Here is a 24,977-nt window from a genome sequence, read left to right on the forward strand (position 1 = left end):
AGAGTGTCTGCTAATTCTGTTGTGTTGTACTCTTCCAAGTGCCTAGCTGCACATTGCAAGCGGTCGATAAATACCATTGATTGATTGATTAGTAGATAGGGAAATTATCAGATGGAAAGAAACCAAGGCTTCCAGGAGCTTTCCTTGCCTGGGGCCTACTGAAAAGAGGTCTCCTAAAAAATAATTCCGTGTAAACTCAAGTGACTCCAGCAGTCGCCTATTCACCTCCACATCAAACAGATACTCCTCACCATCCGAGGCACTCAACCAGCTCTCTCCCCTCTACTTCTCCTTCTCCTCGCTCCTCCCCCCACTCCAGTCCAGCCCTTCCATTTCACTCCTCTAACCACCACCTTCTCACTGTTCCTTCCTCTCCATCTCTCCCGCCACCCCACCCCTTCCTCCCACCCTCCCTCCCACCTGGAACTCCCTCCCCCTTCATATCTGGCAGACCACCACTCTCCCCCTCTTCAAAGACCTACAAAAAACTTATCTCCTCCAGGAAACCTTCCGTGACTAAACTCTCATCCACCTCTCCAACCCCCCGCAATTTCCCCTCCCTACTGCATCAGCGATACACTCAGTTCCACCTTCTAAGTAGTATTTAGAGCACCGACCTTGGAGTCAGAAGGACCTGGATTCTAATCCTGTCTACCTCTTGTCTGTTGTGTGACCTCGGACAAGTCACTTAACTTCTCTGGGCCTCAGTTACCTCATCTGTAAAAAGGGGATTAAGACTGTGAGCCCCCTGTGGGACAGGGACTGTGTCCAACCTGATTAGCTTGTATCTACCCCAGTGCTTAGTACAGTGCCTGGCACATAGTAAGCACCTAACAAAATCACGATTATTATATTATTTAGATACTCAGTCACTGTACCCATTCATATATCCTTATATTCAGTTGTTTCCATTACCTGCAGTTTATTATATTTTCTGTTCCTCCCACCCCTGTTAGACTATCATCCTGGAGAACAGGGATTGTGACTCCTTACTGTATTGTACTCTCCCAAGTGCATAGAACAGTGGTTTGCACAGAGCAAACACTCAATAAATACCAATGATTGATTGGGCTGAAATTTAGAGAAGCAGCATGGTCTAGTGGAAAGAACACAGGCCTGGGAGTCAGAGAACCTGGGTTCTAATCCAGTCTCTGCCATTCACCTGTTGAATGACCTTGGGCAAGTCATTTAGCTTCTTTGTGCCTCAGTTACCTCATCTATAAAATGGGGATTAAGACTATGAGCCCCATATGGGATGCAGATTGTATCCAATCTGACTGGCTTGTACCTACCCCAGTGCTTAGTACAGTGCCTGTCACGTAGTAAGTACTTAACAAAAAATATTTAGGAAAAAAAGAGCTTAATGCTCTAATTCAGATCTACTCCATTCCGGAAGATCTTTGACTGGAGAGAACAATCCTTTCCTGGGCACCCTTTGGAATCTCTTGGTCTCTTCCCTATATTCTGTTTCACTCCAAACACTCGTGGGGAGAGAGTAGATGGAAAAATGTTTTCCGATCCATTTGCTAGCTAGGAAATATGTTCATGTATCTAAATCTATATCTAGAGGTAGAAAGAGAGAGAAGGGAAATGAGAGAAATAGAGAAAGAGGACAGGGAGAAAGAGGAGTAAGAGTTCACTAAGTGAAAATCAATAAATCAATCATGTTTATTGAGCATTTACTGCTTGCAGAGCACTGTACTAAGCACTTGGGGGAATACAGTATAACAAAGTTGGTAGCTACGTTCCTTGCCCACAGTGAGTTTATAGTCTAGGAAAGGCCACTGTAGGATTTACAGTCTTGACCAAATGGCGCACACACAATTGTCAGTCCTAGGGGGGCTGAGACGTTTGTTGTCTGCTGTTTTCTGGTGCTGTTGGGGAGACAAAATGGCAAGATTGAGAGGAAACTTTCCCTGGACTCGTGTTCACCCTCCCCCTTCTGAGAAGGAGAAGTCTCAGAAGAGGATGCCAGATTTATCTGCCAATCCGCTGGGTAGTGTTTTCCAGCGTCTCTCTGGAAATGTCAGAACGCTTGGTTGTTGGAACACTTGGAATTTTTCCTTTAAATAGCGAGAAACATATGGGAGGCTGATGATGCTCTCTGCCCTTGTTGCCAAGTTTCTTTTCTGGAGCTCAAAGCCACGCAGAAGCATCTGTGGTCCAGAAGAGGTTTTCACTCGGGGCCTGACCAGCGCCAGAGAGATACGCGGACTTTTAGAACACATCTGCCGAGGGCAAGAATATCTGCTCTCGTACCATGGCCTGGGGTAGGGGATGGTGAGGGGGGAGAGGGGCGGAGAGGATGGGATTCTCAGGACCCCATGGCAGCCGACTCACTGGCATCGTTTTGGGTGCTCCAAGGATGAGAAAAAGATAAGAAGAGATCACGTCAAACAGAATGTACTCCTTCTCTGGGTCTCACGAAATAATAATAATGGTATTTAAGTGCTTACTATACGTCAGGCACTGTACTAAGTGCAGATACAACCTAATTGGGTTGGACCCAGCCCCCGTCCCACTCAGAGCTCACATTGTTAATCCCCATTTTACAGATGAGGTAACTGAGACCCAGAGGAGTTAAATGACTCGCCCAAGGTCACGCAGCAAACAAGTGGCAGAGCGGGGATTAGAATCCAGGTCTCTCTGACTGCCAGGTCCGTGCTCTATCCACTAGGCCACGCTGTACCCCGAAGCTGCTCAAGTCTGTGCCTCCCCAGGCTGCCTTGCTCCACAGAGGATGCGAGCAGTTGGGGGAAACCGAGGCTATGCCCAGATGATGCTGACACTGGGGGCAGTTTGAGGACATTGTCAGGGCTGGGCGGAGGCACGGGTGACTCTTGACCCCTTCTCCACCTTGGCCACCGAGGCACAAAGCGAGCTGGCTGAGCTTCCAGAGCAGATGGCAGAGTCACCTGTGAGAGCAGGGAACGTGCCGTGCTGCTACCGTTCTGCTCCGGGTCATTTATGAGAACCCGCAAAAGTAAATTTAGGCTCCCGGAGAGAGGGAGAGTCATCCGAGCTCGTCCCTGTAAACCGTGAACTCAATATGGGCAGGGAATGTGTCTGTTTATTGTTACATTGTACTCACCCAAGCGCTTAGTACAGTGCTCTGCACAGAGTAAACGCTCAATAAATACGATTCAATGAATGAATGAATTTGGGTGGTGCACTGCAGGTACCAGCCTCATTTGTGGGCGTTGGCTTAGCACGGACTGGGCTGACCAGCCTTGAAACCCTCTGCCTTGGCTCCCTGATCAGGAGCTAATCAAGGCTGTCCTCGGCATCTGCGGGAAGACGTGTGATTCCCCATCCAGGATGGCCTAGTGGATAGAGCATGGACCAGGGAGTCAGAAGGACCTGGGTTCTAATCCTGCCTCTGCCGCTCGTCTGCACTTCTCTGTGTCTCAGTTCCCTCGTCTGTAAAATGGGGATTGAGACTGTGAGCTCCATGTGGGACAGGGACAGTGTCCAACGTGTTTAGCTTGTATCGACCCCAGCCCTTAGAACAGTGCTTGACACATAGTAAGCACTTAATAGATACCATTATTATTATTACTAATGATCTATAATGATAAATATAATAATAATGATATTAAAAACTTAAGGCTGTTGAGGGCTTACTATCTCAGTCAATCGTATTTATTGAGCGCTTACTGTGTGCGGAGCACTGTACTAAGCACTTGGGTGAGTACAGTACAAAAATATAATAGACACATTCCCTGCCCACAGCGAGTTTTACAGTCTCTTTAGGTGCCGAGCACTGTGCTGAACGCTGGGGTAGATACAATACAGGCAGATGGCACACAGTCTCTGTTCAACACGGGGTTAGAGGGGAGGGAGAACAGATATTTAATCCCTATTTTACAGATGAGGAAACGGAGGCAGAAAGTTAAGTGATTCGCCCAAAGTCACACAGCAGGCAAGGACCAGAGACGGGATTAGAACCCAGATCTCCTGACTCCCAATCCTGTGGTCTTTCCACTAGGCCTTGCTGCTTCTCAGTATTTAAGGAGACACGTACCGCCATAAAGTGACAGTAAGTCACAGGATTTAACCTTTTCATTCATCCATTCAATCATATGTGTGGAGCACTTACTGTTTGCAGAGCACCGTACTAAGCGCTTGGGAGAGTACAATGCAACCATATATAGACACATCCCCAGCCCACAGCGAGCTTACAGTCTAAAAGGGGAGACGGATATGAATGTAAATAAATAAATTTCAGTTATGGACATAAGGGCTGTGGAACTGGGAGGAGGAATGAGTAAAGGGAGTAAGTCAGGGTGTCCGTCACTCAATCCATCGATCGAACTTATTGAGCGCTTAGGGTCGAGAGTTGAACAGGACAATGGGGCAGAGAGGGAGAATATGGAGCAAGCTGGGCACTTCCTAAAAACTCATTGCCCTGCGCCCTGCTCTCCAAAAAAAGAAACCCAAACTGCCATGAAACCATTCCCAGAGCCAACTGAGAGGTGACCCTCCTCCTGGTAAGAAGGAAGCTTTAAGATGCAACACGTGCCTCTTCCACCCTGGAAGCAAACACGGAAAGGAATTAGAGAGGGGGAGATGAATTGCCGTGACTGATCTAAGAGAGAAAGAGAGGAGACTCACTGCCGCTAACAAGAAGGAATTTTTTTCCAAGCTATTCTATGCCAGCCGATCTCTGCCTCCTGACCCTTTATGAAGAAACTCTCGCATCCTTTGAATTTGAATTTAATGGCTGGATTTTTCTCTATGCCCATGTCTGCTCGGAGCAAATTTGACAGCAAGTTGAAAAGGTTCCCGTGTCTTCATGGTGCTAATGGTGGCTGATATCATTAGCAAGCCAACAATATGAGGTTCTGCTGTAAATGGAGCCTTTTTGGTCAAAATTCAGCCCAGGGGAGCTGGAAATGATAGGCGGGGGTTGAGCCAGAAAACGGCAATTTGGGAATGAGATTGGTTCCCCTTGACTTGGGTGCTCTCTGATAGGCCACGGGCTGTCCAACTGACAGCTGCTTTGCTTGGGAATGTGACTCTCTTTCCCCCACACCCCACCATCCAAGCTTTCCCCCTGTCCCAACCGGGCCTCCAGGTCTTGCCCTGAAGTCAACCTGGGTGAGGCCCATACTAAAGGGAGGCAAAACACGGCCAAACTGGTCAATTCATAGGCATCAAGATCCCTGGCACCAGCTCAGATGGAGGATTAGGCGTATAATTGGCTCTTGTCTGACGGGGCACTCTCTAATGACATTAGGTGTGGGCTTTGGCATGCTTGCTCTGAGCATGTTTAAACTCCAGTGGTATTTTTGCACTCAGAAAACACCCGTGCCCAGTGTAGAAGGGGCGTGGCCTACTGGAAAGAGCCCGGGCTTGGGCGTCAGAGGACCTGGGTTCTAATCCCACCTCCACTAGTTATCTGCTGTGTGACCTTGGGCAAATCACTTTATTTCTCTGTGCCTCAGTTCCCTCACCTCCAAAATGGGGATTCGATACCTGTTCACCCTTCTGCTGGAACTATGAGCCCCATATGGGACTTGGTAATCTTGCATCTGCTCCAGTGCTTAGTACAGTACTTAGGACATAGTGAGCGCTTAACAAATACCATAATTCTTCCTCTCCATTTCCTTCATCTCCTGGCTTGGCTGGCCAGGGCCTCGGAGTCTGTGCTCTCCCAAGTGCTTAGTACAGTGCTCTGCACGTACTAACTGCTCAATAAATACGACTGATTGATTGATTGATTTGGCTGCTTCAGAGTGGCTCATTTAAGACCAGATCCTATTTAAAGCCTGGCAGTATTCAACGGCATCTGCTTTAAATACGCCACCCCAGAAGATGACAACACTAGCCCTAAAGAGTTGGAAATATTTTCAGCGAGCGTCGGTCGGTAAACGGTTCGAGTTTGAGCAGATTAGCAGCCGAAACAACTTCTTACGTGGCTGGCGTCCTTCCCTTTCTGAAGGATGTTGACGATAACTTCTAAGTGGAAGCTTTAGGAATTCCATCCTCTATTCTTGATCTGGAACTGGCAGTTCCGGACCGGATCTTTAGGATGGCTACTGTCATACCGGCCTAGTTGTCCCTGGGGCCACATTCTGGTAGAGAAGCAGTGTGGCCTAATGGAAAGAACGCGGGCCTGGGAGTCAGAAGGACCTGGGTTCGAATCCTGGCTCTGCCGCTGCTCGCTCTGTTTCCTTGGGCAAGTCACTCAACTTCCCTGTGCTTCGGTTTCCTCCCTTTATTCACCCTTCCCTCAGCCCCACAGCACTTACCTACATATCTGTAATTTATGTGTTAATATTAATGACTGTCTTCCCTTCTCGTTTTGGGCAGGGAACGTGTTCACCAACTCTTTTGTATTGTTATATTGTACTCTTTCAAGTGCCTAGTACAGTGCTCTGCCCACGGTAAGTGCTCAATAAATATGACTGACTGATCTATAAGGTGGGGATTAAATGCCTGCTCTCCCTCCTACTGAGACTGTGAGTCCCATGTGGGATGGGGACTGTGTCCAACTTGATTAACTTGATTAAATTGATTAACCCCAGCATTTAGAACAGCGTCTGACATAGTAAGTGCTTAATAAATGCCATTATATACAGAAAAAAGGTACTGAGGGCCATAAGATATTTAAAGAAACATTTTATGAGCCTTCAAGGGTGGCCTACTCTCAGGTAGTTTGCAAGTTAAAATTGGATTCAGGTTAAAATTCAAGTTAAAATTTTATTACTGTTTCTACAGAGGGAATTATTCTTCATTAATCTCTTCTTCTTTCACATTTCTTTAATAATTGAGAAATGCCCCTCTCAGAGAAGGGAAGGCAGTCAAAGCCAGAGGACAGGGTAACGGAGACATTGAACAGCCATCAGTATACCTACCAAGAAAAGATCAATTAATATAGTAATAACAGTAGTTACTGAGCATCTACTGAGAGTAAAGAACTGAACTCAGCCCCAGGAAGGATAAATAATAATAGCATTTATTAAGCATCTACTATATGCTAAGCCCTGGGGTAGAAACAGTTCAAGTCAAACACGGGGCTCACAGTTTACCTTGTCCCATTTTATAGATGAAGAAACCGAGACCCAAATAGGTCTTTTTTGTTCATTTTGTTTATAGCATTTATTAAGTGCTTATTATGTGCCGGACCCTGTACTTGTAGATACGAGCTAAACAGGTTGGACACGGTCCATGTCCCACATGCAGCTCACAGTCTTAATAGCTATTTTACGAACGAGGGAACCAAAGCCCAGAGAAGCGAAGTGACTTGCCCAAGGTCACACAGCAGGCTAGAGGTAGAGCCGGAATTAGCGCCGAGGTCCTTCTGGCTCCCAGGCCCGTGCTCCGTCCACTAAGCCATACTCTTTCTCTCATGTCGGCAGGGAACTTGTCCACCGACTCTGTTGTATTGTACTCTTCCAAGCACTTAGTACAGTGTTCCACACACGGTAAGTGCTCAGTTAATACCAGTGCTTGACTGATTGACTGATAGGGATTTGCCCAAGGACGTAAAATAGGACGGCGGCAGATCTGACACTTGAACTTGGATCTTTGAATTCCCGGTCCTGTGCTATTTCCACTAAGCGAGACACAACTTGTCTGCCCTCCCTTTCTCAAGCATTTAATATAGTGCATTGCACCCCGTGGGTGCTCAATAAATACCATCACTCCCATTCTTCCCAGATTTGGTTCGGAGAACACTGATCTACTCTGAGCAGCTTCGTGGCAGGGAGCTGCCTCATTCTGGATTTGGAACGAGCAGAATGTGACTCTCAGGGACGGTTCAACATATGGACCTCCAGACTCCAAATTTCCGAACTGTGAGGGAATGGGAAAGGAGGGAGGAGTGTCTGGGAGGGATGGAAGGGGGAAGACAAGAAAAAGAAGAGCTCTCTGTCACTTCCCCGCTGCGTCTCTGTTCCCGGGCGGTGTCCGATCCTTCCTACTCGAGCTCGTTACGGGCAGGGAACGGGTCTGCTAATTCTGTTGTATTGTACAGTGCTCTGCACATAGTAAGCGCTCAGCAAGTACCACTGATTGAATGATTGAAAGACGATGAGCCCCAGGTGGGACAGGATCTGTGTCCAACTTGATTCAGTCAGTCAGTGAATCATTCAATCATATTTACTGAGCATTTACTGTGTGCAGAGCACTATACTGAGCACTTGGGGAGAACAGTATAAAAATATAGCACACGCTGCCCATAATGAGTTTACGGTCTGAAGGGAGTTTACAGTCCAGAGGGATTATTTTGATTATCTTATATCTGCCCCAGAACATATTACAGTGCATGACACATAGTATGTGCTTAACAAATACCATAAAAAAACCCTGATAATGGAGCATGTCTGTATTTTCCTAGGGCCATAACCATAGTCAGAGGTCATGGGTTCGACTCCCGGCTCTGCCACTTGTCAGCTGTGTGACTGTGGGCAAGTCGCTTAACTTCTCTGTGCCTCAGTTACCTCATCTGTAAAATGGGGATTAACTGTGAGCCTCACGTGGGACGACCTGATCCCCCCGTATCTACCCCAGCGCTGAGAACAGTGCTCTGGACATAGTAAGCGCTTAACAAATACCAACATTATTATAACCAATTTCATTGCTAGTCCAATTGTACCTTTGCAGTTGGCTACCTGCCCTTCCTGACTTGAAGCATCCTCATCCCCCACTGTGCATTTATTCTTTTTTCCTTCAATTCACATTTATGTGCCTTTTTATCCTTCAGTCTTGAACCTACCCACCCCATGAATTCAATAAAACTGGGGTCTGCCTTTTCTCAAGTGTAAAGCAAGGGACTCCTGCTTTTAACCCTTTTAACACGTCCGAATATCTCAAAAGTACTTTACGGACACTGTGAAATTAAAGATGGTGGTTTCTTAAATGGAATAAAACCTCAGAAGCCTGAGAGCACCCCTGTCCCTTTGCTTCTAGGGCAGCAGCATGGTCTAATGGTTAGAGCACAGGACCTGGGAGTCAGAGGGCCTGGGTTCTAATCCCGGCTCTGCCAAATGCTTGCTGTGTGACCTCGGGCAAGTCACTTCACTTCCCTGTGCCTCGCTTCTCCTGTTCTCCTTCCTAGTTAGACTGTGATCCCCATACGACTGTGTCCAATCGAATTAACTTGTATCCACCCCAGTGCTTAGAAAAGTGCTTGCCACCTAGTAAGCGCTCTACAAATACCACAGAAAAACAAGTTGATGGCAGAGCATTTAGCCTGCTTTGGGTGTGACCCCCAACAAGACAGCCTAGCAAGAACCTGACTCAGATGACAACGCCTAGGATATTGAGCCGAGAGCGATGAGTAGCCGAGACCCTCAATACAAAACGTCAGTTGCCTTCTCCCAAGAGACTCTTTGAGAAGAGGAAGTGGGATCACCAGGGACTTGAAAGAAGGCCTTGACATGGCAGCCACTGGGTAGCCGGGGCTGCTGGCTAGTTACAATCCCCGGATGTCCATGAGACTGAGATCATTCTCATCACTCTGATGCTCAGGAAGCAGGTGTGGCCAACGAGGCCCACAGCAGCCCGCATGGGCCCTGGCTGGCTGGGAAGTTCCCTGGCACATGCCTGGAGGCCCACAGAAGCCCACATGGGCTCGGGCTCAATGGGAAGTTTCCTGGAACGTACCCGGTCCAGCCTGGGCTGAGATGGACATCGGAACGGTGGCGGAACAAGGTTTCACTCACTGTTCGTGGAGGTTTGTTGGGGGGTTCTGATACAGTAAGGGAGTATTTGTAGCCCGGAGATGGATATAAGAGGCCGCGGGAGTGGAGAGGCATATGGAACCCCGTAGACATAATCCCATCCGCTGAGCTCGCTCCATTGCTTCCAAGCCTGTGACCAAGGGCACTGGGTCTAAAAATGCTGACCTCGAACCCCAGCAGCAGGGTGACTTTTCCAAATTGAAGCAGAAGAGAGGAAATGGGTCCACGTTAGTGCACACTGGGCAAGCCCAGTACCTACGCATCGATGCCACATACGGTTCAGGCCACAAGTCTAAATGAATGGAAATCAATATGGCATACTCTCTCCTGGATCTCCAATAGAGCCCCCGGGGCCCCAAGGGAGAACAGAATCGAGCTCCAAGGCAAACCACATTCCAGGCCCAGGACCGCATAACTGGAGCCCGAGATCTCATCGACTGGACTCCCAGTTCGAAGAAACTTATAGCACTTCTGTGGAGGTTTGGGGGTGTGTGGCCAATTTGGGTCACTTACCAGCAAGGGAGCCGCTTGTAGCTCAGAGGAAAACGGCTCCAGAGTAAACGGGTGTCACCTCCACACCGCCGCGCTACTGCGGATGCACATTCCTCATGAGATCCGAGGTGGTTTGAGATGGCGGGGGAAAATGAAGCTTCTTCTTCTGGGTCCTCGGATCCCGAGAGATACTCCCAGCTAGAATAGGGACCCTCGGAGGAGCTGGGCCGAGTCCCTCGCTTAGGAAAATCACTGCAGAGATGGCCGTGTGCACCCACGGGGTGGTCTGGGACAAGAGGAAGGGATGGTGGTCATCCGTTTCTACCTCGCCTCGCCGACTAGGGTCCCCACCTCCTGCAGAGAGGAATGGATACGTGAGCAAGCCCGAAGGCTGGACTGTCTAGCTCCCTCCCCCGGCCCCTGACCAATCTGGGATTTGCAGTGTGACCTTGGGAAAGTCACTTAACTTTTCTGTGCTTCTCTGTAAAATGCAGATTAAAAATGTGAGCCCCACGTGGGACAACCTGATTACCCTGTATCTACCGCAGCGTTTAGAACAGTGCTTGGCACACAGTAAGCGCTTAACAAATACCATAATTATTATTATTATTATCCTGGGGAAGTGGTCAATCATCGGCTGGCCAGGCCCCTCCATGTGATCTTGCATCTGGAGCCATCTCGTCCAAACCCTTTTAGATTCAGAGCAGGCCCCGGGTCTATGGGTGGTGAACACTTGGTGTTCCATCCTGATTCAAGTGGGCTGGGGGCAGGGAGGGGTCCCTCTGGTTTTTGACCCCCCTATACATTTTCACTGGCCAACAGAGGGTTGTGGGACGGCCCAGACGGATCTGGACTCCTGCCCGTGGACGGGCACAAGAGGCCTCAACAATCTGAGGGAGATTCGGCCCAGCTTGATATTAATTATGATGGTATCATTAAAAAAACCCACCCAAAACCACCAAAAAAACCCCTCCTTCCCCTCCCCTTTCTCCTTTCCTCTCCCAGCTACCTTTCTACCCTCTGTTTCCCTAGGCTAAGAGAACATAAGCTTTTCCCTGCAGCAAGCACATAAGAGTTAATAATAATCGTGATATTTGTTAATTGCTTACTCTGTGCCAAAGCACCGTTCTACGCACAGGGTGAGATACAAGTTAATCAGGTCAGACAAATTTCCTGTCCCACACGGGGCTCGCAGACTAAGTAGGAGGGAGAGCAGGTATTGAATCCTCATTTTATAGATGAAGATAGGAAGCCCAGCAAAGTTAAGTGATTTAGGCAGAGTCACACAGCAGGCAAATGGCAGAGCTGGGATTAGAAGCCAGGTTTTGCTGTCTTTCTCCCCCTTCTAGACTGTGAGCCCGTTACTGGGTAGGGATTATCTCTATCTGTTGCCGAACTGTTCTTTCCAAGTGATTAGTATAGTGCTCTGCACACAGTAAGCGCTCAATAAATACGATTGAATGAGTGATTGAAGGTTCTCCGACTCCCAGGTCCATGCTCTTTCCACTAAGCCACGCTGCTTCTCCAAGCGCACATGGATGCATACGAAAATGAAACGAATGGGATCTAGAAAAGAGAGGCGGAGCATATCCAATTTCTTTTCTATATATTATAAATTACTTATTTCTTCGTATTAATGTCTGTCTCCTCCTCTAGACTGTAAGCTTGTTATGGGCAGGGAATGTGTTTGTTTATTGTTACATTGTTCTCTCCCAAGAACTTAGTACGGTGCTCTGCACACAGTAAGCACTAATGATTGACTATATCTTCGATTAATTAATTAAAAATTAAAAAGGATTATTAATAAAAAGGAATGATTGAAATCAAAAGAGTGCTCTTGTTGCCTGGGTCAGCCCTTACTCACAGTCAAGCTATGTTTGTGGTTCCCTAATATATCTAGTGAGGGAAGTTTCTAACAATGTACCTGCCTCCGATTTTCACATGAACTCCCAAGGCCAAGTTGATTTTGGGCCTATTTCTACACGTTCACATCCACCCTTCCACAGAGGCTTGCTGCTGAGGGGCAATGGGAACCCCTGACATTCCAAAGAAAAGGGCTGGGAATGTGTATTCTCTGGCCTAAGCCTCCAATCAATGGCAGAGTCACCATGTAGCCTAGAGGAAAGAGCATGGGCTTGGGAGTCGGAAGAAACGGGGTTCTAATCCTGGCTCTGCCACTTGTCTGCTCTATGACCTCGGGCAAATCACTTCACTGGGCCTCGGTTTCCTCATCTGTAAATGAGTGATCAAATACCTGTTCTTCCTCTTACTGAGAAGCAGCATGGCTCAATGTAAAGAGCCCGGGCTTGGGAGGCAGAGGTTGAGGGTTCTAATCCCAGCTCTGCCGCTTGCCAGCTGTGTGACTTTGGGCCAGTCACTTCACTTCTCTGTGCCTCAGTTACTTCATCTGTAAAATGAGGATTAAAACTGTGTGCCCCACGTGGGACAACCTGATCACCTTGTATCCCCCAGTGCTTAGAACAGTGCTTTGCATCTAGTAAGCGCTTAACAAATACCATTTATTTATTTTTTATTTATTTTTACTTAGACCGTGAGTCCCATGTGGGACATGAACTATGTCCAATTTTCATTCGATCATATTTATTGAGCACTTACTGTGCAGAGTACTGTATTAAGCGCTTGGAAGAGTACGATACATCAATAAACGGAATCGTTCCCTTCCCACAATGAGCTTACAGTCTGAGGAGGGAGACAGATATTAATATAAATAAATTACAGATATGTACATATGTGCTGTGGGGCTGGGAGGGGAGAACAAAGGGATCAAATCAGGACTGTGCAGAAGGGAGTGGGAGAAGAGGAAACGGGGTGCTTAGGGAAGACCTCTTGGACGAGTCGTATCTTCAATCAGGCTTTGAAGGGAGGAGAGTAATTGTCTGTTGGATTTGAGGAGGGAGGGTGTTCCAAGCCAGAGGTAGGACATGGGCTAAAGGCCGGCGGTGAGATAGGCGAGATAGAGTCACAGTGAAAAGGTTAGCATTAGAGGAGTGAAATGGGCAGGCTGGGTTGTAGTAGAAGAGAAGCGAGGTGAGGTAGGAGGGGGCAAGGTGATGAAATGCTTTAAAGCCAATGGTGAGGAGTTTTTGTTCCATATGGAGGTGGATGGGCAACCCCTGGAGTTTTTTGAGGAGTGGGGTGACATGTCCTGAACATTTCTATAGAAAAATGAACCAGGCAGCAGAGTGAAGTATGGACTGGAGTGGGAAGAGACGGGAGGCTGGAAGGTCACCAAGGAAGCTGATGCAGTAATCCAGGTGGGTTAGGATGAATGATTGGATTAATATGGTAGCAGTTGTTTGGATGGAGAGGAAAGGGCAGGTTTCAGCCATGTTGTGAAGATGGGACCAACAGGATTTAGTGATGGATTGAATATGTGGGTTGAATGAGAGAGAGGAGTCAAGGATAATGCCAAGATTATGGGCTTGTGAGGCAGGAAGGATGGTGGTGCCGTCTACGGGGATGGGAAAGTCACGGGGAGGACAGGGCTTGGGTGGGAAGATAAGGAGCTCTGTTTTGGACATGTTAAGCTGGAGGTGATGGGAGGACATCCAAGTAGAGATGTCTTGAAGGCAAGAGGAAATGCGAGATTGCAGAGAGGGAGGGAGTTCAGGGCTGGAGATGGAGATTTGGGTAACATTCATTTAGAGGTGGTCGTTGAAGCCATGGGAGCAAGTGAGTTCTCCAAAAGGAGTGGGTGTAGATGGAGAATAGAAGGGGAAGAAGAACTTGAACCTTGAGGGGACCCCCCCCCCCCCGTTACGGGGTAGGAGGTAGAGGAGGAGCCTGTGAAGGAGATTGAGGATGAACAGTCAGAGAGATAATAGGAGAACCGGAAGAGGACAGATTCGGAGGACCGGACAAACTTGTATCTACCCCGGCGCTTAGAACGGTGCTTGACACATAGTAAGGGCTTAAGAAACGCCAAAAGTAATTTGTTGAGCACTTACTCTGTGCCCAGCACTGTAATAAGCGCATGGGAGCCTGCAATACTACAGAATTGATAGATACATTCCCAGCTCACACTCCCTCCTCTCCCTCCCTGACAAACCGGTGGTGTCGTGCTTCCTCCCGGGTGATCCACATTGGCAGCTCCCCCTTTTTTATGAGGGATTTATGAAGCACTTACTAAGTGCCAGTCACTGTACTAAGCGCTGGGGTGGATATAAGCAAATCGGGTTGGACGCAGTCCCCGTCCCACATGCGGCTCACAATCTTAATCCCCATTTTACAGATGAGGGAACTGAGGCCAAGCAAAGTGAAGAGGCCTGTCCAAGGTCACACTGCAGACAAGTGGCGGAGCCGGGATTGGAACCCAGGTTCTTCTGACTCCCAGGCTTGTGCTCCACCCATTCGGCCACGCTGCTTCCCCTAAGCAGCCCTCTCCCCTTCCCCACTCGAGAGGGCGGGGGTGTAATCGCGTCTGGGGGAGAGAGCGTGCTTAGGGGATGAAGGAGCCTGGGCACGTCGGGGGAGGAGGAAGCTGGAAAGCAGCTGTTGAGACGGTTATTATTTGGATGTTGTTTTCGGGCTGTCCCTGCCATCTGGTAAACCTGGCCAGTTTATTTTCGTCCTTTGGAGTTCATTTAGATCAGCGATTTCACTTGGAGCTAAAGGAGCACTGGACTGAAACCAATGCAATCTGTCCGCTGACAAAGGGAGGAGAGGCCTTGAGGGATGTGGCCGAGGTGGGGAGGAAGGGGGTGGGACAGGGCCTGTGCAGTGGCCGGGAAGATATGAGGGGGTCTGTGAGGGATGGTTACGATGTGAGGGGTGCAGTGGGGTGGATGGAGTACAGGAGAACAGGGAGAGGATGGAGTGTGTAGAGAGGAAGGGGAGAATGGCCTGAGGTGTGAGGGTTGGATGGGGGTAGGATGAGAGTGGGGAATGGATGGAATAATAATAATATTTATTGTTATATTTGTTAAGTACTTACTATGTGCCAGGCACTGTTCAAAGCACTGGGGTAGATAAAAGAAAATCAGGTTGGGCAGTCTCTGTCCCACATGGGGTTCGCAATCTTAATCCCCATTCGACAGCTGAGGTAACTGAGGCCCAGACAAGTGAAGCGACTTGCCCAAGGTCACCCAGCAGACAAGTGGTGGATCCTGGATTAGAACCCAGATCCTTCTGACTCCCAGGCCTGTGCTCTATCCACTAGGGTGGATGGAGGACATGAAGGGATAGAATTGGGAGGGAATGGGGTAGATTTTGAGGGGAGGAAGGGGGTGGGAAGGGTGTTGTGTGGGGAGTGGATTTCTCCAGCCCTCCACCCCCGCTCCCTGGAACTCACCGCTACCTCTTTCTCATCCCATCTCCTAAACTCCCCCCTCAGTGTATTCTGGAGGTTCAGGTTAAAAAAGGTGGGGACCACTGTCCAGTTAATAAGGGAGTGTCTGCTGAAGTGGGAATAGAAGCAGCACAGCCTGATGGACACAGCCTGGGCCTGGGAGTCAGAAGGATGTGGGTTCTAATCCCGGCTTGGCCACTTGTCTGCTGTGTGAATTTGGGCAAGTCTTTAAACTTCCCTGGACCTCATTCACCTCATTTGTAAAATGGGGATTGAGACCGTAAGCCGCATGCGGGACAGGGACTATGTCCAACTCGATTTACTTGGATCCACCCCAGCGCTTAGAACAGTGCCCGACACCTAGGATAATCAGGTCTGGGAAACAGTCCCTGTCCCACCTGGGACTCACAGTCTAAGAGGGAGGGAGAACAGGTATTTAATCCCCATTTTACAGACGAGGGAACTGGGACACATCTGTATTCACACACCTCATTTTGAAGATCTGCACATGGGAAACAACTTGGTGGCAACTGGTCTGTGCTGGAAATGAAGTTGACTGACAGGAAAAAGTCAAGAGACGTTTCATTTTTCCTTCACTGCTGCCTTGATAAAGAAACAATCGAAAGAGAGGAGCTGACAGGGCAGGAGGCGGGAGAAGTTTAGTTTGAATAGGGGGAGAAACAGTCAAAGGGTGCTGAAATGCAATGGATGCATTTGCATTAGCACGGTCTGATGGCAGATGCCCTCAGGCACTTAGGGAGTTGACCCATATTTTTCCAGAGCTGCTGCCAGGGTTCATGAGCATTCCAAGAGGACCAAGGGGCAAAGAGGAGAATGCTGGTAATTATGGAATGTGTGACCTTGGACAAGTCACTTTAACTTCTCTGGCTCAATATTCTTCATTTATAAAATAATAATCATTAATAATAACTGTGGTATTTGTTAAGCACTCATTATATTCCAAGAACTGTACTAGTCACTGGGGCAGGTACGAGGCAATCCCACACGGGGCTCACAGTCGAAGTAGAAAGGGGAACAGGTATTGAATCTCCATTTGGCAGATGAGAGGACTGAGTCGCAGAGAAGTTAAGTGACTTGCCCAGGGTCGCATGGCAGGTAAGTGGCAGAGTTGGGATTAGAACCCAGGTCCTCCGAGAAGTTACCCAGAGAAGTAAAGCGACTTGCCCAAGGTCATATAGCTGGTAAGCGGAGGAGCCAGGATTAGAACCCAGGTCCTTCTAACTCCCAGGCCCGTCCTCTTTCCTCTAGGCCCTGCTGCTTCTCTAGACGCTTCTCCGGATGGCCGCACGATCCCTGTCCTCCCTCTCCCTTAGACTGAGAGCTGTGAGGGACAGGAACTGTGGCAGACCCGATTACCCGGGCATTTAGCTCAGTGTATAGCCCTTAGTAAATATTTAACAAAATCCAGTTATTGCTTAGAACAGTGCTTTGCACATAGTAAGTGCTTAATAAATGCCATTATTATTATTATTATTTATTAACCCCCTCACTGAGCTAGGACAGATGATCAAACAATCAATTTACAACATCCTAAAAGAGAAGAGCAACTTGCTGCAGACCGATATAATCACCTTACAAGATGAAGTGACAGCTGGGAAGCCTCACGAGCAACTAGGCTAGACTCCAGGAAGACTTTGGACTCTCAAGACTCTTGAGAAGTGGAGGGAGATGCTCTGGACTCAGGAGAACTGGTATCTAGTTGAGGGATCGTTAATTTGGTGCCGAGGCACCCCACTGTGCTTAGCAATGCCTGAAAAATGTTCTCTCAACAGGTGAGCGGCATCAAGCGGTGGGGGGGGGGGGGGGTGGAGGGACGCACACGTTAGTGGGAGTTGTCAAAAAATAGAGATGAGAAGGAGAGAGGAGAAGTGGCAACTGTCAAGATGGAAAACGCTTTGCCTGAAGAAGGAGAGAAGGCCAGAATGATCCAGAAAGGGAAGCAGCGTGGCCTAGTGGGAAAGCTTGGACCTGGGAATCAGGAGACCCCGGTTTTAATCCCAGCACTACACTCGCTGACTGTTTGACCTTGGGCAAGTCACTACATTTGTCTGGGCCTCAGTTTCTTCAACTGCAAATGGGGATTCTATACCTGTTCTCTCTTCGACTTAAGCTGTGAGCCCCAAATGGAACAGGGAGTGTGTCTGATCTGAATAACTAGAGCACGGGCCTGGGAGTTAGAAGGACCTGGGTTCTAATCCTGGCTCCTCCACTTACCATCTATATGACCTTGGGCAAGTCGCTTTACTTCTCTGGGTCTCAGTTCCCTCATCTGTAAAATGGGGATTAAGACTGAGTGCCCCACATGGGTCAGGGACTGCGTCCAACCCGATTCGCTTACATTTCATTCATTCATTCTTTCGATCGTATTTATTGAGCGCTTACTGTGTGCAGAGCACTGTCTACCCCAGGGCTTAGTACAGTGTCTGGCGTGTAGTAAGCGCTTAACAAATGCCACAATTATCATAGTTGTTACTTCAGAGCTTAAATACCATTAAAAATAAATAAATAAGCTACAGACCCGTGCAAGGAGACTGGAAGGGAGGAAGTGTGTAAACGTTAACGCAGTTTTGAAACTGCCAGCCATGCTGTTCTATCTCTACCTGGCAAAGGGTGAGGCTCCGTGATCAGGAGGTGAGGGCTCTCGAAGAGACGGGGACTCTGACCTGTCCACTACCGTCATCAGTCGGTCAGTTGTATTTATTGAGCGCTTACTATGTGCAGAGCTCTGTACTAAGTGCTTGGGAGAGTACCATATAACAGAAACATTCCCTGCCCACAATGAGCTTACGGTCTAGAGGGGGAGATGGACATTTATATAAATGAATAAATTACAGATGTGTACATATGTAGTTGGGGGTCATTGGAATCTGTGCCCTCTCTTCTCTCAGCCCCCCTTCCTCATCCCCAGAGTGGGGAATCCTTTCCTTTCCAGGGTCACTGGAGTCACGTGTACCCTGAACCCCCATATATTCATTCATTCAGTAGTATTTATTGAGCGCTTACTACGTGCAGAGCACTGAACTGAGCACTTGGAATGTACAAATCAGCCATCATCGTGAACCTCCCCATCTCCCAGGACAGTCTGGGGATCCTCACAGTCGTCTCTGAGAAGGATCCTGAACTCTAGTGAAAACAAGGTGCTAGATTTACGCGTTATGCTGATAATTAAGGATATCCTTGCCTATGCAGTATGCACCTAGCTAATGCCAGTCTTCATGGTCATTCCGTCGCCATCTATTTATTCATTTCATTTGCACCGTTCAGATGCACCCATTACCTCCAGGACTCTTAGCACACGTATTACTCTAAGCAGCTCAGACAAAGGAAATTAAATCTAGTGGATAAAATGCTTCATGAAAATGGGAGGGGAGAGAGCCTCTTGGGGAAAGCAGGCCCTAGCAAGGAAGGTGCCTACAGAGCTCAGGAAGAACAGATTCCTCTCTCTGGTCCTCTAGGCGGCCCGAACACAAAGTCCTCTGGCTATTTCTCAGCACGATGGTGCTATCAATTAATCCATGGTCTTTAATGAGCACCCACTGTGTCCAGAGCACCGTACTAAGCGTTTGGGAGAGTACAATTTAAGAGAAACATTTCCTGCCCACAGTGAGTTTACAGACTAGAGAGGTGCAGCAGGGAAAAACCAGAGTCCAGGCCTAGGAGTCAGGAGAGATGGATTCCAATACTGGCTCCGCCACTTGCCTTCTCTATGACTTTGAGAAAGTAATTTTATTTCTCTGTACCTCTGTTTCCTCATCTGTAAAATGGGAATAGAATACCTGTTCTCCCTTCATTTTAGACTGGGAACCCCAGGTAAGGAGAAGAGTGACCTAGTGGAAAGAGCCTGGGAGCCAGAGGACCTGGGTTCTAAACCTGACTCTTCCACTTGCTTGCTTTGTGACCTTGGGCAAGTCACTTTACTTCTCTTTGCCACAGTTTCCTCAACTATAAAAGGGGGATTAAATTTTTATCTTTCCTCCTACTTAGACTGTGAGCCCCATGCAGGACAGGGACTGTACCCAACCTAATAAACTTGTACCTATACTAGTGCTTAGAACGGTGCCTGACACATAGGAAGTGCTTAACAAACAGTTTAAAAAACCCCAAAACTGAAAGGTGGAGACCGATGATCCTTTGATGCATTTTTTTCTGCTGCTCTTTCTCGTTCCTGTTATCTGCTCCCTTTAAGTTCTAGGCCTCTGCCCCTTGAATTGTGGCTTATAGAAGAAAGGGAAAAAGAGGCAAAAAGTTCCTTTAGGGCCTGGATCCTTAATTCTCTAGGAGCAGAATACAGTGCTGTGCACAACAGAGACTGTCAATAAATATTGGTATCGATGGTGATGAGAATGAAAATGACATTCTAATCAATCGGTGGTATTCATTGAGTACTTCCTGAGCGGAGAGCACTGTACTAAGCCCTTGGGAAAATAATAATGGTATTTGTTAAGCACTTATCACATTCCAGGCACTGTACTAAGCGTTGGGGTGGATACGAGCAAATAGAGTTGGTCACAGTCCCTGTCCCATGTGGGGCTCACAGTCTCAACTCCCATTTTCCTCATGAGATAACTGACTCTCTGACTTCCAGGTCTGCACTCTATCCAATAGGCCATGCTGCTTCTCATTCATTCATTCAACTGTATTTATGGAGCGCTTACTGTGTACAGAGCACTGTACTAAGCGCCAGGAAAGTACTATTCGGTAACAGATAGAGATGATCCCTACCCAACAAAGGGCTCACAGTCGCCAACAACAGAATTAGTACACACTTTCCCTGCCCTCCCCTTTAGACTGTAAGTTCCTCATGGACAGGGCTGTAACTTACTGTCTTCTCCAGAGAGTTTATTGCGGTGCTCTGCGCACAGGAAGGGCTCAATGAATAGCACCGATCGACCAATTGAACGAGCTTACAATGTACATTCTAGAGTGGGCGTGTGCACGTATGTCTCAGCCTCCTTAATTTCCCCCAAAATTAGAGGTGGGGTCTGTTCCTGGGGTCAAGAGGACGCAGACTGTACGACTGCTCCAGACACCACTGCTGCTCTCAGGATGATTTACACACTGAAGCGGGATGTGCCCGCTGAAGGCCCATCTCCTCCAAGAGGCCTTCCCAGACTAAACCCTACTTTTCCTCATCTCCCACTCCCTTCTGCCTCACCCTGCCCTGCTCCCTTAGCTCTACCCGGCCCTACCCCAGAGAAGCAGCATGGCTTAGTGGAAAGAGCTCGGGCAGAGAATGAGCTGTGACTTAGTGGATAGAGTACAGGCCTGGGAGGCAGAGGACACGGGTTCCAATCCCAACTCCGCCACACGTCTGCTGTGTGGCCTTGGGCAAGCCACTTGACTTCTCTGTGCCTCGGTTACCTCATCTGTAAAATGGGGATAAGAGTGTGAGTCCCATGGGGGACCGGCACCGTGTCCAATCTGATTAAAGGGTATTTACCCCAGTCCTTAGAACAGTGCTGGGCACATCGTAAGGGCTTAACAAGTACCATACTTATTATATGGACTCTGAGAATCATAGGGGCTTCTCCTGTAATAATGCATGTGGGAAACACTGCCTTTACGTGGACACTAAGTTCAGCCAGTAGGAGGTGAAGTGAGGACTCTTTTCTGAACACCCACTCATTAATCTATGGTATTTATTGAGTGCTTACCATGGGCAGAGCACTATACTGAGAGCTTGAGAGAGTTCAAAATAATAAACAGACACATTCCCTGCCCACCAAGAGCTTTCAGGCTAGAGGACCTGCCCAAGCTCAACAACAGAGAAGTGGCGGAGGAAGGATTAGAACCCAGGTTTTCTGACTCCCATGCCCTCGCTCTTTCCACTAGGCTATGCTGCTCTTGGGAGGTTATAGACAGTGGAGGTGGGCTGGCACCCAGGCTGGATAGCAAGGGCATCTCCCTGACCTGCCACCCTCTCTCCAAGCCCCTCCACACCAGTCTCGCAGGCTAGGAAGCAGACCGGCAATGGGACTTCCTGCTTCTGGGCTTCCACACAAGCGGCTTCGTAGTCTCCAAGCTGGACGGCGGTGCTCTGCCCGGCCCTGGACACCAGGAGAAGTTAAGGACAGCCCAGAGAGGAGCCCGAGAGGACCAAGGAAAGCCCCAGGCCCTCTGGGCCGGGCAACACCACTGGCCACCCAGCTCAGAGAACGGCCACCATGATGGTCCCAGAAGGGGAGGATTGGGATTTTTTCCTCATGCCATAACCATCCCCATGATGTTTATGTACACTTCCTGTCTCCCAGACTGTAAGCTCTTGTGGACAGGCCTCATGTCTACCAACTCTGTTGAATTATACTCTCCCAAATGCTCAGTACAGTGCTCAGCACAGAGTAAGCACTCGATAAACTCTGAGAAGCAGCATGGCCTAATGGATACAGCACAGGCCTGGGAGGCAGAAGGACCTGTGTTCTAATACTGGCTCTGTCACTTGTTTGCTGTGTGATCTTGGGCAAATCAATTCTCTTTGCCTCAATTACTTCATCTTTAAAATGGGGATTAAAACTGTTAACCCCATGTGGAACAGGGACTGCCTCCAACCTAAATAGCTTGTATCTAACCCAGCGCTTAGCATGTAATAAGAACTTGAATATCATAAAATATATAAACACCATTGATTGACTGACCTTCTGAAAATATCCCTGTTCCCAGGCAAAGGAACCCTGGTAGGCAATTGGAGCAGATTTGGCTCCAGGAAGTCACTGCACTGGGGAGAGGCGAGCGTTCCCCCCTCCCTCTCCCACCACCGCCTCTCATCACTTCCGGGAGTTTCATTCTTCTGACAGAAGAACATCGGTGGAGCCTTTTAGAGAAACGATCGGTTCCCTAGCCGATCCGCCAGGGAAGGAGAGCTATTTTCCTCTGTCTCGTCGTTGACTCTGAGCCGGAAAGCCTGGGGTGCGATTGTCTTCTCTGAGCATGCCGGGTAGCATGAGGCTGAGACAGACCGTTTACCCTGCGGATGGTTTGGCTTCAGGGTCTAGCCCAGCTCGGATCTGTCCCCCTGCATCATCCCCCTGCCATTTTGGGGGGCCGCATGTGAGCCATGAAAACACTTAACCCCACGGGCTAACAGGCTCACTCCAACCAGGCCTGACACCATAAAGCCCCGAAGGGGCTTCGCCCTATTACCTCTGGTGATGTCTAATCTTAATCTGCAGACGTCCTCGGCTTTCACAGACCTAAGCAACCTCAACCCCGCAATGCCCAGCATCCTCGAACCCCATATACGAAGCATCCAGAGCCGTCCCTCGGTTCGCGGAGTTGGCCCCGGTCCCTCCTCGGCTTTACGGAATGGATAATCACCGCCCAAATTCCCGATCAGGTTGAAGTCTCACTCTTTCCCTGTGTGACTCACACGAAGATTCCACTCTGATTTATCACGGGAACCCTGTTCTACACCCACTTGGTACTTTTCTGCAATTAATTCCAACACGCTGATGTGTTGTGCGCATTGTTTTCCAGGTGGTTTAAGAGAGACTAGTTATTGCCGAATCTCCAGACTCAGTACGAAGTCTCGCTAAGGGGTTGCTTTCACTGAATAAATGCTGGCGTGTATCTCTCATGCTGCGGGTTTACCCGGCAACAGAGAAATGACCCGCTGTCTCTGGACTGTCAGCTCATCGTGGGCGGGAAATGTGTCTTTTTATTGTTGCACTGTACTCTCCCGAGTGCTTAGTACAGTGTTTTGCACACTGTAAGCACTCAATAAGTATGTTTGAATGAATGAATGATTGAATTATCTACAAGAGGATGTCCAAGGGGAGAGGAAAAAACCAGGAAGGTGATTTCACCTGCTAGCAACCACAAAATCTATCAGTCACAAAGGCATTTAGTTAAGAGTGTTAGATTGGGAACCAGGGAAGCTGACTTTTCTCATCTCCACTGACTTGCTGGAGGACTTAAGGAAGTCACTGTCCTCCTTCGGGTATCAATGCAGCCACCTGTAGAATGGGGAGAATACCTTTTGGTGTCCTCAGTGAATGGGATTGAAGAGATCATGATTAAAGAGCATTTTGTATGCCTTGGAAGAAGCTTAGTGAAGCAGTGTGGCCTAGTGAACAGATCACAGGATTGGGAGTCAGGACCTCTGGGTTCTAATTATGACTCTGCTTCTTGTTTGCTGTGTGATCTTGGGCAAGTCATTTAATTTCACTGGACCTCAGTTTCCTCATCTGTGAAGATGGTGATGAGATCCATCTTCTCCCTCCCCCTTAGACTATAAACCCCATGTGGGTCTGGCACTGTGCATCCTCCTTATATTTTATCTACCCCAGCGCTCACCACGGTGTTTGGTAAGGCTTTAACAATACACCAATTATTATTATTGCTCTTGAAGGTGTACACTTACCCACACTTACCTAACAAGGAGCTCTGAGGCCCCTCTTCTCACTCATTCCCCCTTTTCAGACAAGCCTGTGAGTAGCCTTAGACTGACACTTCCTCCCAGGAGTAGGGAAATTCTACTCTCTCATTCTCAGGCCACAAGAACTCCAACCAGGCCCAACTGTGACCCCTGCACTCTCTTTCACCTCCGGTTGGAATCTCAGATGTGGAGGGGCCCTTAATTCTGACAAAGTGGGCAGGTTGGCTAGATATGCATCATCCACAGGACAGCATATTATGTATCTAGGGGGCCTAGCCCAGCATCAGGTACTTCTTACCCTGGCTTACCCTTACAGTCTACTTCCCTGGCACCTGCCTCAATAACCTCAGGAGGAAATTCAGCCCCGGAGCTGCCCGCTGCTATTACAAGCTCAGGATCCTCTCCCTCAGCTTCACCTACTCTAGTAAGAGGGCAGGACTCTGCTGCCCGTACTGAGAGGAGTAATTCTCTCTCTCTCTCTCTCTCTCTCTCTCTCACACACACACACACACAATCACTCTCTCACCTTATCACTCTCCAGAAGCCCCCATTTCTGTCCCAGCTAATGCTCTGCCTGCCTTCCCCAGAAAGATCAAAGCATCCCAAATGAGTTCCCCTTATCCCGAGTAGACATTCTGTTGTCCTCCAGAATCTCAAACCAGAAATTGGCTCTCCAGCTGGTTATGGATCCCAGCCCCATTCACTGGCTGCCTCCCAACCACTACCAGCCTTTTCAATTATTTTATTCATTTCATTTATGTGATTTGTTAAGCACTTACTATGTGTCAAACACAGTTTTAAGCACCGGGGTAGATACAAGTTAACCAGGTTTGATCCAGTCCCTGTCCCACATGGAGCTCACGGTCTAAGTAGGAGAGAGAATGGGTTTTGAATCCCCATTTGACAGTTGAGGAAACCGAGGTCCAAGATCACCCAGCAGACAACTGGCAGAGCCGGAATTACAACTCGGGTCCTCTGATTCCCGGCCCTGTGCTCCTTCCACTAGCCCACAATGCTTCCCACACTCATATCTTTTTTCTCTATTGTCACCATCTTTCCACACTCCTCTACTGTGGTAACTCTTTATGGAATTTGT

General features: G+C 48.4%; 1 protein-coding gene across 5 annotated transcripts in view; it reads right to left on the reverse strand.

Annotated features, from left to right (window-relative positions):
• DLGAP4 (DLG associated protein 4) overlaps positions 1 to 24,977 on the reverse strand; it is a 256,546-nt gene that overhangs the window by 189,025 nt on the left and 42,544 nt on the right. For all 5 annotated transcript variants that reach the window (XM_029070267.2, XM_029070266.2, XM_029070268.2 and 2 more), the window contains exon 2: positions 10,203 to 10,535. The gene's annotated coding sequence lies outside the window, so the exon portion shown is untranslated. The remainder of the gene's footprint in view (positions 1 to 10,202; positions 10,536 to 24,977) is intronic.

This window comes from Ornithorhynchus anatinus, chromosome 8, assembly GCF_004115215.2.
Source record: "Ornithorhynchus anatinus isolate Pmale09 chromosome 8, mOrnAna1.pri.v4, whole genome shotgun sequence".
NCBI classification, from domain to species: Eukaryota; Metazoa; Chordata; class Mammalia; order Monotremata; family Ornithorhynchidae; genus Ornithorhynchus; species Ornithorhynchus anatinus.